Source organism: Hippopotamus amphibius, chromosome 4 (genome assembly GCF_030028045.1).
Source record: "Hippopotamus amphibius kiboko isolate mHipAmp2 chromosome 4, mHipAmp2.hap2, whole genome shotgun sequence".
Taxonomy (NCBI): Eukaryota; Metazoa; Chordata; class Mammalia; order Artiodactyla; family Hippopotamidae; genus Hippopotamus; species Hippopotamus amphibius.
The window spans coordinates 56,826,501-56,840,376 of NC_080189.1; the positions used below are offsets into that span (position 1 = coordinate 56,826,501).

General features: G+C 36.1%; 1 protein-coding gene across 5 annotated transcripts in view; it reads left to right on the forward strand.

Moving 5' to 3' along the window:
• The window catches only part of ANKIB1 (ankyrin repeat and IBR domain containing 1), a 139,787-nt gene that overhangs the window by 22,460 nt on the left and 103,451 nt on the right, over nucleotides 1-13,876 (forward strand). The window lies entirely within an intron of this gene.

Consider the following 13,876-nt stretch of genomic DNA (forward strand, 5'->3'; position numbering starts at 1 on the left):
GCCCCACACCCTCAGCTCCTCCACTGCTCAAGCCGGACATTCTGAATCCCATCGCAAAAATGTTCCAGAATGTCTTCCCACACATGGTGAGTGAATCTTTTAATGTGTTGTTGGATTCTGTTGGCTAGTATTTTGTTGAAGGATGGGTGTTAGCTCTTCTCTAAATGTTTGTTAAAATGCACCTGTGAATCCATCTGGTCCTGGACTTTTGTTTGTTGGGAGATTTTTAATCACAGTTTCAATTTCCTGACTTGTGATTGGTCTGTCCATATTTTCTATATCTTCCTGATTCAGTCTTGGAAGCTTATACCTTTCTAAGAATCTGTCCATTTCATCCAGGTTGTCCATTTTATTGGCATATAGTTGCTTGTAGTAATCTCTATGGTGCTTCTTATTTCTGCGGTCTCCGTTGTGACTTCTCCTATTTCATTTCTAATTTTATTGATTTGAGTCCTCTCCCTCTTTTTCTCGATGAGTCTTGCTAGAGGTTTATCAATTTTATTTATCTTCTCAAAGAACCAGCTTTTAGGTTTATTGATTTTTGCTATTGTTTTCTTTGTTTCTATTTCATTTATTTCTGCTCTGATCTTTATGATTTCTCTCCATCTACTCACTTTGGGTTTTGTTTGCTCTTGTTTCTCTAGTTTCTTTAGGTGTAAGATTAGATTGTTTATTTGGGATGTTTCTTGTTTCTTGAGGTAGGATTGTATTGCTATAAACATCCCTCTTAGAACTGCCTTTTCTGCATCCTATAGGTTCTGGATCGTTGTGTTTTCATTGTCATTTGTCTCTAGGTATTTTTTGATTTCCTCTTTGATTTCTTGAGTGATCCCTTGGTTATTCAGTAGTGTATTGTTTAGCCTCCATGTGTTTGTGTTTTTTACAGTTTTTTCCCTGTAATTGATTTCTAATCTCATAGCATGTGGTCAGAAAAATTGCTTGATATGATTTCAATTTTCTTGAATTTACCAAGGCTTGATTTATGACCCAAAATGTGATCTACCCTGGAGAATGTTCCATGTGCAATGGAGAAGAATGTGTAATCTGCTGTTTTTGGATGTAATGTCCTATAAATCTCTATTAAATCAAGCTGATTTATTGTGTCATCTAAAGCTTGTGTTTCCTTATTAATTTTCTGTCTGGATGATCTGTCCATTGGTGTAAGTGGGGTGTTAACGTCCCCCACTATGATTGTGTTCCTGTCAATTTCCTCTTTCATAGTTGTTAGCATTTGCCTTATGTATTGAGGTGTTCCTATATTGGGTGCAGATATATTTATAATTGTTATCTCCTCTTCTTGGATGGATCCCTCGATCTTTATGTAGTGTCCTTTCTTGTCTCTTGCAACATTTTTTATTTTAAAGTCCATTTTATCTGATAGGAGTATCACTACTCCAGCTTTCTTTTGATTTCCATTGGTATGGAATATCTTTTTCCATCCCCTCACTTTCCGTCTGTATGTGTCCCTAGGTCTGAAGTAGGTCTTTTGTAGACAGCATATATATGGGTCTTGTTTTTGTATCCATTCATCCAGTCTGTGGCCTTTGGTTGGTGCATTTAGTCCATTTACATTCAAGGTAATTATCGATATGTAAGTTCCTATTACCATTTTCATAATTGTTTTGTTTTGGCTTCTGTAGATCCTTTTCTTCTCTTATGTTTCCTGCTTAGAGAAGTTTTTTTAGCATTTGTTGTAGGGTTGGTTTGGTGGTGCTGAATTCTCTTAGCTGTTGCTTATCTTTAAAGCTTTTGATTTCTCCATTGAATCTGAATGAGATTCTCACTGGGTAGAGTATTCTAGGCTGTAGATTCTTCCCTGTCATCACTTTAAATATATCGTGCAACTCCCTTCTGGCTTGTAGAGTTTCTGCTGAGAAATCAGCTGTTAACCTGATGGGAGTTCCCTTGTATGTTATTTGTCTTTTTTCCCTTGTTGCTTTTAATAACTTCTCTCTGTCTTTAATTTTTGTCCATTTGACTACTATATGTCTTGGCATGTTTCTCCTTGGGTTTATCCTGCCTGGGACTCTCTGTGCTTCCTGGACTTGGCTAGCTGTTTCCTTTCCCATGTTAGGGAAGTTTTCAACTATAATCTCTTCCAGTATGTTCTCAAGTCCTTTCTCTCTCTCTTCTCCTTCTGGGACCCCTATAATGCAAATGTTGGTGCATTTAATGTTGTCCCAGAGGTCTCTTAGGCTGTCTTCAGTTCTTTTCATTCTTTTTGCTTTATTCTTTTCTGCATTAGTGATTATCACCATTCTGTCTTCCAGGCCACTTACTCGTCCTTCTGCCTTAGTTAATCTGCTATTGGTTCCTTCTAGTGTATTTTTCATTTCAGTTATTGTGTTGCATATCTCTGTTTGTTTGTTCTTTAAGTCTTCTAGGTCTTTGGTAAACTTTTCTTGAAGCTTTTCAATCTTTGCATCCAGTCTTTTTTCAAAGTCCTGGATCATCTTCACCATTGTTATTCTGAATTCTTTTTCCAAAAGAGTGCCTATCTCCTCTTCCTTTAGTTGTTTTTCTGGTGTTTTATCTTGTCCCTTCATCTGGTACAAAGCCTTTTGCCTTTTCATTTTCTCTCTCTTTTTGTGGCTGTGGTTTTCAGTTCCAGAAGATACTGCTGATACTGCTTGATTCTGCTGTCTGCCCTCTTGTGGAGGAAGCTGTCTAGGAGGCTGGTGCGTGCTTCCTGATGGGAGGGACTGATGGTGGGTTGGGCTGGGTGGGTGGAGCTCAGTAAAACTTCAGTCCGATTTGGTAGGTAGAGCTCAGTGATACTTTAATCTGCTTGTCTGCTAATGGGTGGGGCTGTGTTCCCAGCTGGGTGGTCCTTTGGCCTGAGGCTACCCAGCACTGGAGCTTACAGGCACTTTGGTGGAGCTAATGGTGGACTCTGGGAGGGCTCAAGCCAATGAGCACTTCTCAGAACCCCTGTTGCCAGTGCCTCCATCTCCTCGGTGAGCCACAGCTGCCCCCCACCTCTGCAGGCAACCTTCCAACTCCAGCAGGTAGGTCTGGTTCAGTCTCCTATGGGGTCACTGCTCCTTCCCCCTGGGTCCTGGTGAGCACACTTTTTTGTATGCCCTCCAAGAGTGGAGTCTCCATTTTCCCCAGTCCTGTGGAGGTCCTGCAATCAAATCCTGCTGGCTTTCAAAGTTTGATTCTCTGGGGATTCCTCCTCTCATTTCTGGACCCCCAGGTTTGGAAGCCTGACGTGGGGCTCAGAACCCTCAGGAATTCTGCGGTATAACTGTTCTCCAGCTTGTGAGTCACCCACCCAGCATTTATGGGATTTGATTTTAACGCACTTGCGCCCCTCCTGCCGTCTCATTGCAGTTTCTCCTTTGTCTCTGGATGTGGGGTGGTTTTTTTCGGTGAGTTCCAGTGTCTTTCTGTCAGTGATTGTTCAGCAGTTAGTTGTAATTCCAGTGCTCTTGCAAGAGGGAGTGAGCTCACATCCTCCTACTCCGCCATCCTATTCTCTCAATTTCAGTTCTTTTTATGGCTGAGTAGTATTTGTTGTATATATGTGCCACATATTCTTTATCCGTTCATTTGTCTATGGACATTTAGGTTGCTTCCATGTCCTGACTATTGTAAATAGTGCTGCAGTGAACATTATGGTGCATGTATCTTTTTGAATTATGGTTTTCTCTGGGTATATGCCCAGTAGTGGGATTGCTAGGTCATATGGTAGTTCCATTTTTAGTTTTTTATGGAGTCTGCATACTGTTTCCCATAGTGGCCATATCAATTATTCCGTGTTTTTAAAAAACCAACTCCAAGGTAGTGGTTTTTCTAGAAGAGAGTGGGAGGGAAATGATTGTGGCAGAGGGAAAACCTGATTGTGTAGTGTTCTCTTAAAAATATAGAGATTTGGAACAATTATGTGGGAAAAAACAATGACATTATATACATGAAATAAACTAATGTTAACAGTGTCTTGTTTTAAATATCTTTGCTTATCCTAGTTATGAAGATGTTCCCCCATAGTTTTGTTCTGAAAGTATTATTGTTTTGCCTTTCACATTTAGATTTGCAGTTCATCTGGAATTTGACTTTTGTTTGGGCTTTTTGGTAGAGTTCAAGATTCTTTTCTTTCTTTTTTTTTCCCCGTGGGTATAATTGACCAGGCATTTATTGAGAAGACCATCCTTTAAGAAGGAAATTTTTTAATGTGGAAAATAATGAGCATGTTTGCATGTTGATAGGTGGTCTAGGCCTAGATTATCCCTTGATTCTGGGGAACTGATGCCATAGGAATGGGATAAGGTAAATGAAAGAGTATAGTTTTTGACAAGGAAGGAAATGTTTTTGGAAAGGAAAGGATCCATAGCATAAATAGATCATTTGCCTTTGCTTTGAAAGGGATGCACTTTCATTCTAACAGGAAGAAAAGAGAAAAATGAATACAAGTTGGTTTATAAGCTCAACTATGAGAAGATGAAGGAATTCCTTTTGTGTGCTTGTTTTGTTCATGAGATGAGGGTAGGTCCTGAGAGGATAGGTCTTGGCAGGGAAGAATTGTGGAGGATTGAGGAGAATGATATTGTATGAATGCCCAGTTCATTCATGTTTTCTTTCTCTCTCATACCATCAGATTCTGTAAGAGAGAGAATTTGATTGGTTAAATTGGTCACTATCCGGTATAGAACCTCTTTTGGGTAGAATTCTTGAACCACACCTTGTAGGCTACTGCCTTGCTAGAAGTTTCACTTTGAGTCAGATGTTCATCCTTAGTCCAGATAGCTATGGGCCAGTGGTAATGGGGGAAACACGTGATACACAACACGATGACTTTGTTCAGAAGAAAACACTTCTTGGTCCCTCCAACAAAAATTCTAGAATTAAGTCAGTGGTCCAGTTTGCATGACATGAACTCTTCACTGTGGATAGGTGAGTAGAAAATGCTGGTTAGCCAGATATGGGCCATATGCTTAACACTAGAGTGGAGCCAGCTCTATCTAAACAATGTCTTAATTGTGATGAACTTTTTCTCCAGAAAAATTGAGTTGCTTTTACGAGAGAAGGGCAGAACAGTTAGTTGCCAGATTAAAAAAAAAAAAATTGGAATATAATGGAGGAAAGCATTTGTAGACCCTTGATCTTTAAAGAAGTATGACTGTCTTGTAAAATCAGCAAATTAAGAAATCATGTTGTAAAAGGCTTTATTTAATCTTCTTTTAGAATTTGTCTTTACTGTTAATGTCTTTTGACTTAATAGCAACACCACCACAATGCACTATGGGTATTTCCTTTCAGCTTATATCTCTTCCTTACATTTTTGTTTAGTACATTTTGTTCAAGGGGTTTAAGGGAGAAATAACCTTTGTTTTCAGAACAGCTTGTGGTAGAGTGTTTGGGGAGAGTATTACTCTAAAATATAAATTATTCATCATGAGAAGATACTTTTGCAGACATGGCAATGGACCACACAGTGTTTGCTAGACTTTTCTTTCTTTCTTTTCTTTATTATTTTTTTTTAAGCTAATTCTTTTTTTTCTCTCTTTTTTAATTTGGTTTTGCTGGGTCTTATTTGCGGCAGGCAGGCTCCTTAGTTGTAGCAGGTGGGCTCCTTAGTTGTGGCATGCAAACTCTTAGTTGCAGCATGCATGTGGGATTTAGTTCCCTGACCAAGGATTGAACCCGGCGCATTGGGAGTGCAGAGTCTTAACTGCTGCGCCACCAGGGAAGTCTTAATGTTTGATTTTAAGCACAAAGAACATTGGAAATTGTATCTTTCATCTCATAACACAGTTATATATTATGCAGTGCCTGTAGGTTCACTTTCTTCTGAAATCTCTTTTGTAATAGCATATCTTATCATGTTGTTTTGATTGAATCAGTGGGACAGCACTGGGGGACAGAAAAACAATAAAATGTCCCCAGATTCTAAACCAATTAAGTTGAGGGCTGTAGTTACTCAGCAGTAGAAGAGTTTGGGTATCATCAGATAAGCCTATTATTCTGAAATAGTCTTTCACTTAGAAAAAATGAAATAGAACCTAATAGAAAAATTAATGTCCCATTAATTCTCCTATGTTTTCTTCTTAAAATTTTATAGTTTTTAGTTTTACCTTTAGATCCATGAACCATTTCCAGTTAATTTTGTGTAAGTTGTCCTTACACCTTAGGTCATTGTTCTGTTCTGTTCTTTTCTTTCTTTTTTCTTTTTGTGTATGGAGATGTCTAATTGTTCCAACACCATTTGTTTTTAAAAACAGTCTCTTTTATCTATTGAAATACGTTTGCACCTTTGTCAGAAATGAATTGGCCATATTTGTATGGATGTATTTCTGGAGTCTGTTTTTTGTCCCATGTATATGTGTGTCTATTTCTTTGCCAGTACCATAATGTCTTAATTATTGAAGCTTTAGAGTAAGTCTCAAAATCAATATTTTTACTCCAACTTTATTCTTCTTTTAAAAATTGTTTTTAATTACTCTAGTCCTTTACCTTCCCATATAAAATTTATTTATTTATTTATTTATTTTAATTTTCCACCTTTATTATTTTTTTTAATAAATTTATTATTTTATTGGCTGTGTTGGGTCTTTTTTTTTTTTTTTGCTGTGCGTGGGCTTTCTTTAGTTGTGGTAATTGGGGGCTACTCTTCGTTGTGGTGCGCGGGCTCCTCGTTGCTGTGGCTTCTCTTGTTGCGGAGCACGGGCTCTAGGCACATGGGCTTCAGTAGTTGCAGCACATGGGCTCAAGAGTTGTGGCTCACGGGCTCTAGAGCACAGGCTCAGTAGTTGTGGCGCATGGGCTTAGTTGCTCCGCGGCATGTGAGATCTTCCGGGAGCAGGGATTGAACCCATGTCCCCAGCATTGGCAGGCAGATTCTCAACCACTGCGCCACCTAGGAAGCCCCCCGTATAAAATTTAGAATCAGCTTGTCTATATCTATAAAAATACCTGCTAGGATTTTGATTGTGATCACATTAACTTTATAAATCAATTTGAGAAGAACTGATATCTCTAACTATGTTAGGTCTACAAAAGTTTTTTAAAAAACTATTTAATATCTTCATAGAGATGAGATGTTATATCCATGATCCAAAAATAGGATACTATAGGAAAAGGAACAACCAGATGATAAGAAAGAGCTATGGAAATTAAAACAAGATAGCTGAAATTTAAATGCAGTAGAATAGTTGGAAGATGAAGTTAAGAAAGTTTCTCTGAAAGTAAGACAAAAAAGAAAACGGATAGAAGCTGAGAGAAAGATTAGAAAATTAGAGGATATAGCTGGGAGATCCATTATCCAAATAATAGGAATTCTGGAAAGGGAGAGCAGAGTAATGAAGAGGCAGAGATGATTAGAGAATTTGTCCTAGAACTGAATGAAGGAGATAGAGCTCCATTTTGGAAAAACAAGTTTTGAAAAAACACACAACTTTGGAAACAGAAAATAGAATGGTGGTTGCCAGGAGCTGGAGAGAGGGAGAAATGGAGAGTTATTGTTTAATGGGGACAGACTTTCAGTTTGGGAAAAGTGAAAAAGGTCTGGAGATGGATATTTTGGTGTTTACACAACAATGTGAATGTACTTTGTAAATTTTATGTCAAAATTTTATGTTGAAGTCAAAAAGAACAAGAGAGGAGACAATAGCAGGTGAAAGACTTCAAAAAAGCTTTGGAAGCTAGGAGCAAATACACCAAAGGCAACTGATATAGCAAAACTAAACTGATTAAGCAAAGTCCAAACCTAATTCTACAATTTTGAAAGAAAAAGGGGGAAATAAAAAGACTGATTAGTGCTACAGAAACCCAAAAAAGCACAGGAATTGGAGGCACAAGTAGCTATGAATGAAGAAGTAAGGGATATGGCTAAAAACAGCGGAGATTGAAAAATTTTATGTGAAGTAAAATTGACCAGAGAGCCGAGCTCCTCTTCTGTCTGGAAGAAAACAGGATGTACGTTATCTGAACAAAGTGTGCCAGAAGCACAGGAACAGACAGCTAGGGTGATGTATCATTCTGGAAATGGGATTAGGTGGAAGAATACATATTAACTGGTGAGACCTACCCCAGCTTCCTTCGTTCGTGTAGCCTGAAAGAATAGACCTAAACATTCTGCAGTTGGAGTCCACAGTGAAACCACTCCACCAGTTGTGTGTACAGTGGCATCTGCTGGTTGTCAGGCCCTGCTATTATAAATAATGCCAAAATAAGCATCAGTGTATGAGTCTCTTTGAGTACCTGTCTGGAGTTATCCTAGGACAATATCTGTTAATTTTTTTAACCATAACCCACTAGTAAGAAGTAACATATATCATAACCTGGTACAAACACACACATACATGCTGTATGTATTTGTGTATGTATATACAGTATTTATTTATTTATTGAAACAAAAGTTCCACAGAACTACCTTTACATAAATACACTCTAATATTTTCAGCTTATTAAAAAATAAGTTGGCCTTGTTATACCTCATTTAAATATAAAAGTAAATATATATAAATAAATATATATTATATAAGAGTATATGTAGGTGACTATATAGAAGTAGGTTTTCTAGGCCTATGATATATTCATCTTCAACATGAACAAATATTTTAAAATTATGAAATCATTATTTCAAATTATACTTCCTACCAGTAATATATAAGCATTTCAATTTGGAAACAGACTCTTTTACCAGTCTAATAAGTAAAAATAACATCTGTGACAGGCACTGGGTGTATGCTGACCCAATCTTTATTTCTAAATCTTTTCTTTCTTTCTGTCTCAAGTATGGAAACTTTAAAAGGTCAAAACTCTAATTTCCAGCTCTTCTTGAAGTTACAGGTAGCTATGTGATCCAATTCTGGCTAATGAGACATGCCAAGCTTGTAGTCTGGAGCTGTTGCAGCCATTTTATGACCATGAGAATGAAAACTACAAGCTAAGGATGGCAGAGCATAAAATTTGGGGGAGCTCAGGACATTGATGACATATGTAGTTTATAGTTTATATAAGAACTTTGGATTATCTCTTTCTGGATTTATAATTATGTGATAAAAATAAACCCTTTATCTGTTTAAGCCATGTTTATAGATTTTTTGGGTTTACTCCTCTGAATTGGTGGTTCATTCCTATAATAGTTAGCTTGCACTACATTATGCTGTAGAAACAAATCACCACAAAATTTAAGTGGTTTATAACAACAAACATTTTTTATTCCGTTACATGACAGCTGCAGATCTACTTCATATTTGCTCCGTATCTTCATTCTGGCAAGCTGAGGGAGAAGCGGCTGCCTGGGTCTTGTTGCAAAGAGAAAAAGAGCAGTGGTAGAACCCAACAATGGCTCTTAAAGCTTTGGTTCAGAAATGTCGTGCTTTATTTCTACTCACATTTCATTGGCCAAAGCAAGTCAAATGGCCAACAGTGGTATAAATGGGCAAGGAAGTATAGTCATCCTATAGGGAGAGAAGTGAATTATTGGGGACAATATTGCAGTCTGTCACTGTATCCTTTTGCTTTTTTGTTCACATCACTTTATAAAAGTTCTTAATACATTCAGGATACTGAACTTGTGAGTTTAGTTTTTACACTTAGGTCTGGGGTCCATTTTTACATGTAGTCTGAGATAGGGGTCAAGGTTCAGTTTTTTCCATATGGATATCCATTAATTGGTGTCATTTGATGAAAGGACTTAACTGTCCCCCATTGAAATGTCCTGGCATCTTAATGCTATTAAGTCAGTCTGTTTCTGAGGACTTTATTCTGTTCCATTAATCTATTTGTTAAACCTTATGCTGGTATCACACCATCTTGAAATAAGGTAATTGTCTGACCATCTCTTTTTTCAAGATTGCTAAGAATATTCTAGGGTTTTTGTAATTCTATATTTAGTCTTCCAATCTATGAACATAGTTTATCTACCCCTTTCTTCCTCTTTCCCTCTCTTTTTCTTTCTTTCTCTCCCTTTCTCCCTCCCTTCTTTCCACTTCTATTGAAATATAATTAACATACAACACTATAAATTTTAGGCGTGCAGCATACTGATTTCATTTATGTACATTGTAAAGTGGTTATCACAGTAAGTTTAGCGTCCATCATCCCATATAGACACAGAATTAAATAGGAAAATTTTTTTTTCTTGTGATAAGAACTCTTAGAATTTACTCTCGTAACAACTTTCATCTATAACATACAGCAATGTTGATTATATTTATCATGTCGTATGTTACATCCCTAGTACTTACTTATCTTATAGCTGGAAGTTTGTACTTTTTGACTGCCTTCATCCAGGCCCCCAAACCCCCGGTAATCACAAATCTGATCTCTTTTTCTATGACTTTGTTTTAGAAGAAGGATTGACCTGCAACACTGTGTTAGTTCCTATTACACAACATAGTGATTTGATATTTCTGTACCTTTCAAACTGATCACTGTGATAAGTCTAGTTATGGTATGTCATTATACAAAGATATTACATAGTTATTAACTATATTCCCCACACTGTACATTTCATATCCATGATTCATTTATTTAGCAACTGAAAGTTTGTACTTCTTAATCTTCCTCATCTATTTCTTTCCTCCCTTTCTGCATTTATTTAGATCTTTAATCCCAACAATATTTGTTTCAGCATAGAAGTCTTACACATCCTCTGTTAAATTTATTGGTAAGTATATTTTTGACACTAGCTGTAAATAGAATTTGTTATATAATAATTTATATATAATTATAAATTAAACTTATAATTATGTAATATATAATCTAAATCTTGAATCCTCTGTAATTACTTTCAAACACCACATCCATAATTAGATCTAGTTTTATTTTTATTTTTTGTTGAAGTATAGTTGATTTACAATGTTATATGAGTTTCAGGTGTACAATATAATGATTTGGTATTTTTATAGATTATAATCTGTTTAAAGTTATTATACAGTATTGGTTATATTCCCTGTACTGTACATTACACCTTTGCATCTTGTTTATTTTATACCTGGTAGTTTGCATCTCTTAATCCCCTTCCTTTATCTTGCCCTTCCACCCTCTGGTAACCACTAGTTCTCTGTATTCATGAGTCTTTTCTGTTTTGTTATATGCAATTGTTTGTTTCAATTTTTAGATTCCACATATAAGTGAAAACGTACAGTATTTGTCTTTCTCTGACTTACTTCACTAAGCATAATACCCTCCAAGTCTGTCCACATTGTTGCAAATGGCAAAATTTCATTCTTTTTTATGACTAACATTCCATTATATATTCATTACCACATCTTTATTCATTCATCTGTTGATGGACACTTTGTTGCTTCCATATCTTGGCTATTGTAAATAATGCTGCTATAAAATTAGAGTGCATATATTTTTGAAATTAGCGTTTTCATTTTCTTTGGATTTATACCCAAGAGTAGAATTGTTGGATCATATGATAGTTCTATATTTAGTCTTTTGAGGAACCCCCATACTGTTTTCCATAGTGGCTGTGCCAATTTACATTCCCACCAGCAGTGAACTAGGGCTCCCTTTCTCCACGTACTCACTAGCATTTATTATTTGTTGTCTTTTTGCTGATAACCATTCTGACATGTGTGAGATGATATCTCATTGTAGTTTTGACTTGCATTTCCCTAATGATTAGTGACGTTGAGCATCTTTTCATGCGCCTTTTGGCCATCTGTATGTCTTCTTTGGAAAGATGTCTATTCAGGTCTTCTGCCCTTTTTTAATTGGGTGGTGGTTGTTGTCTGATATTGAGTTGTACTAGCTCCTTATATATTTTGGACATTAACCCCTTATCAGACATATCTTTACAAATATGTTCTTCTGTTCAGTAGGTAGTCTTTTCATTTTGTTGATGGTTTCCCTTGTTGTGCAAAAGCTTTTAAATTTAATTAGGTCCCATTTGTTTATTTTTGCTTTTATTTCTCTTGCCTGAGAAGACAGATCCAAAAAAATATGACTAAGATTTATGTCAAAGAGTGTACTGCCTATTTTCTTCTAGGTTATAATTTCAGGTCTTTATTCCATTTTGAGTTATTTTGTGTATGCTGTAAGGAAATGTTCTAATGTCATTATTTTAGCTGTCCAGTTTTCTGAACACTGCTTGTTGAAGAGATTGTCTTTTTGCCATTGTATATTCTTGCCTCCTTTGTTGTGTATTAATTGACAGTAAGTGCATGAGTTTCTTTCTGGCTCACTATTCTTTTCCATTGATCTGTGTCCTATTTTGTACCACTACCATACTGTTTTGAATAGTGTAGCTTTGTAGTATACTCTGAAGTTAGGGGGTGTGATACTTCCAGCTTTGTTCTTTTTTCTCAAGATTACTTTGACTATTTGGGGTCTATTGTGGTTCTATATAACTTTCAGGATTATTTGTTCTAGTTCTGTGAAAATTGTCATGGGTGTTTTGATAAGGATTGCTTTGAATCTGTAGATTGCTTTGGGTTTATGAACATTTAAACAATATTAATCCTTCTAGTCCATAAGTATGGGATGTCTTTCCATTTATTTGTATCATCTTCAGTTCCCTTATCAGTGTCTTATAGTTTTCAGAGTGTAGGTCTTTCACCTGCTTGATGAGTTTATTTCTAGGTATTTCATTCTTTTTGATTCAGTTGTAACTGGGATTGTTTTCTTGCTTTCTCTTTCACCATTAAGTATGAGTTAGCTGTGGCTTTGTCATAAATGGCCTTTACTATGTTGAGATATGTTCCCTCTATACCAACTTTGTTGAGAGTTTTTATCATGAATTGGTATTGGATTTTGTCAAGTGCTTTTTCTGCATCTGTTAAGATGATCATATGATTTTTATTCTTCATTTTGTTAATGTGGTATATCCTATTGGTTGAGTTGCGGATACCTTGCATTCCTGGAATAATTCCCACTTGTCCATGATTTAAGATCTTTTTTATATATTGTTGAATTTGGTTTGCTGATATTTTGTTTAGGATTTTTGTGCCTATATTCATCAAGGATATTGAAGTACTTTTCTTTTTCATAATGTCTTTATCTGGTTTTTGTTTCCTGGTAGTGGTGGCCTCGTAGAATGGATTTGGGAGTGTGACCTCCTCTTCAGTTTTTTGAAATAACTTGAGAAGGATAGGTATTAACTCTTCATCTGTTTGGTAGCATTCCCCTGTGAAGCAGTCTGGTCCTGTACTTTTGTTTGTTGGGAGATTTTTGATTACTGATTCAGTTTTAATACTAGCAGTTAGTCTATTAGGATTATCTATTTCTTCATGATTCACTTTTGGAAGATAGTATATTTCTAGGAAACATATCCATTTCTTCTAGATTGTCAAATTTGTTGACATATAACTGTTCATATTCTCTTTATATTTCTGTGATATTGGTTGTACTTTCTCCTCTTTGACTTCTTATTTTGTTATTTGGGTCCTCTCTCTTTTTTTTATTAACTAGCCTGGCTGAAGGTTTATCAATTTTGTTTATCTTTTCAAAAAAAAAAACAGCTTCTGGTTTCATTGATCTTTTCTTTTTCGTGGGGAGGTCCTCTTTTTTACTTCCTCTCTGACCTTTATTGTTTCCTTCCTTCTGCTGACTTTCAGTTTTGTGTGTTCTTTTTCTAATTCCTTTTGATGGTAATTTAGGTTGTTTATTCTAAATTTTTCTTGTTTCCTGAGGTACCCGTATTACTATATGCTTCCCTCTTAGAACTGCTTTTGCTGTGTCCCATAAATTTTGGAAAGTTGTGTTTTAATTTTCATTTGTCTCAAGGTGTTTTCTGATTTTCTTTTTGATTTCTTCATTGACCCACTGGTTTTGTGGAAGCATGTTGTTTAGTCTCTGTGTATTTTTGTTTTTCCTGTTTTTCTTCCTGTAATTGAGTTCTAGTTTCATACTATTGAGGTGAGAAAAGATCCTTGATATAATTTGTTGAGACTTGCTTTGTGGCCTAGCATGTGAC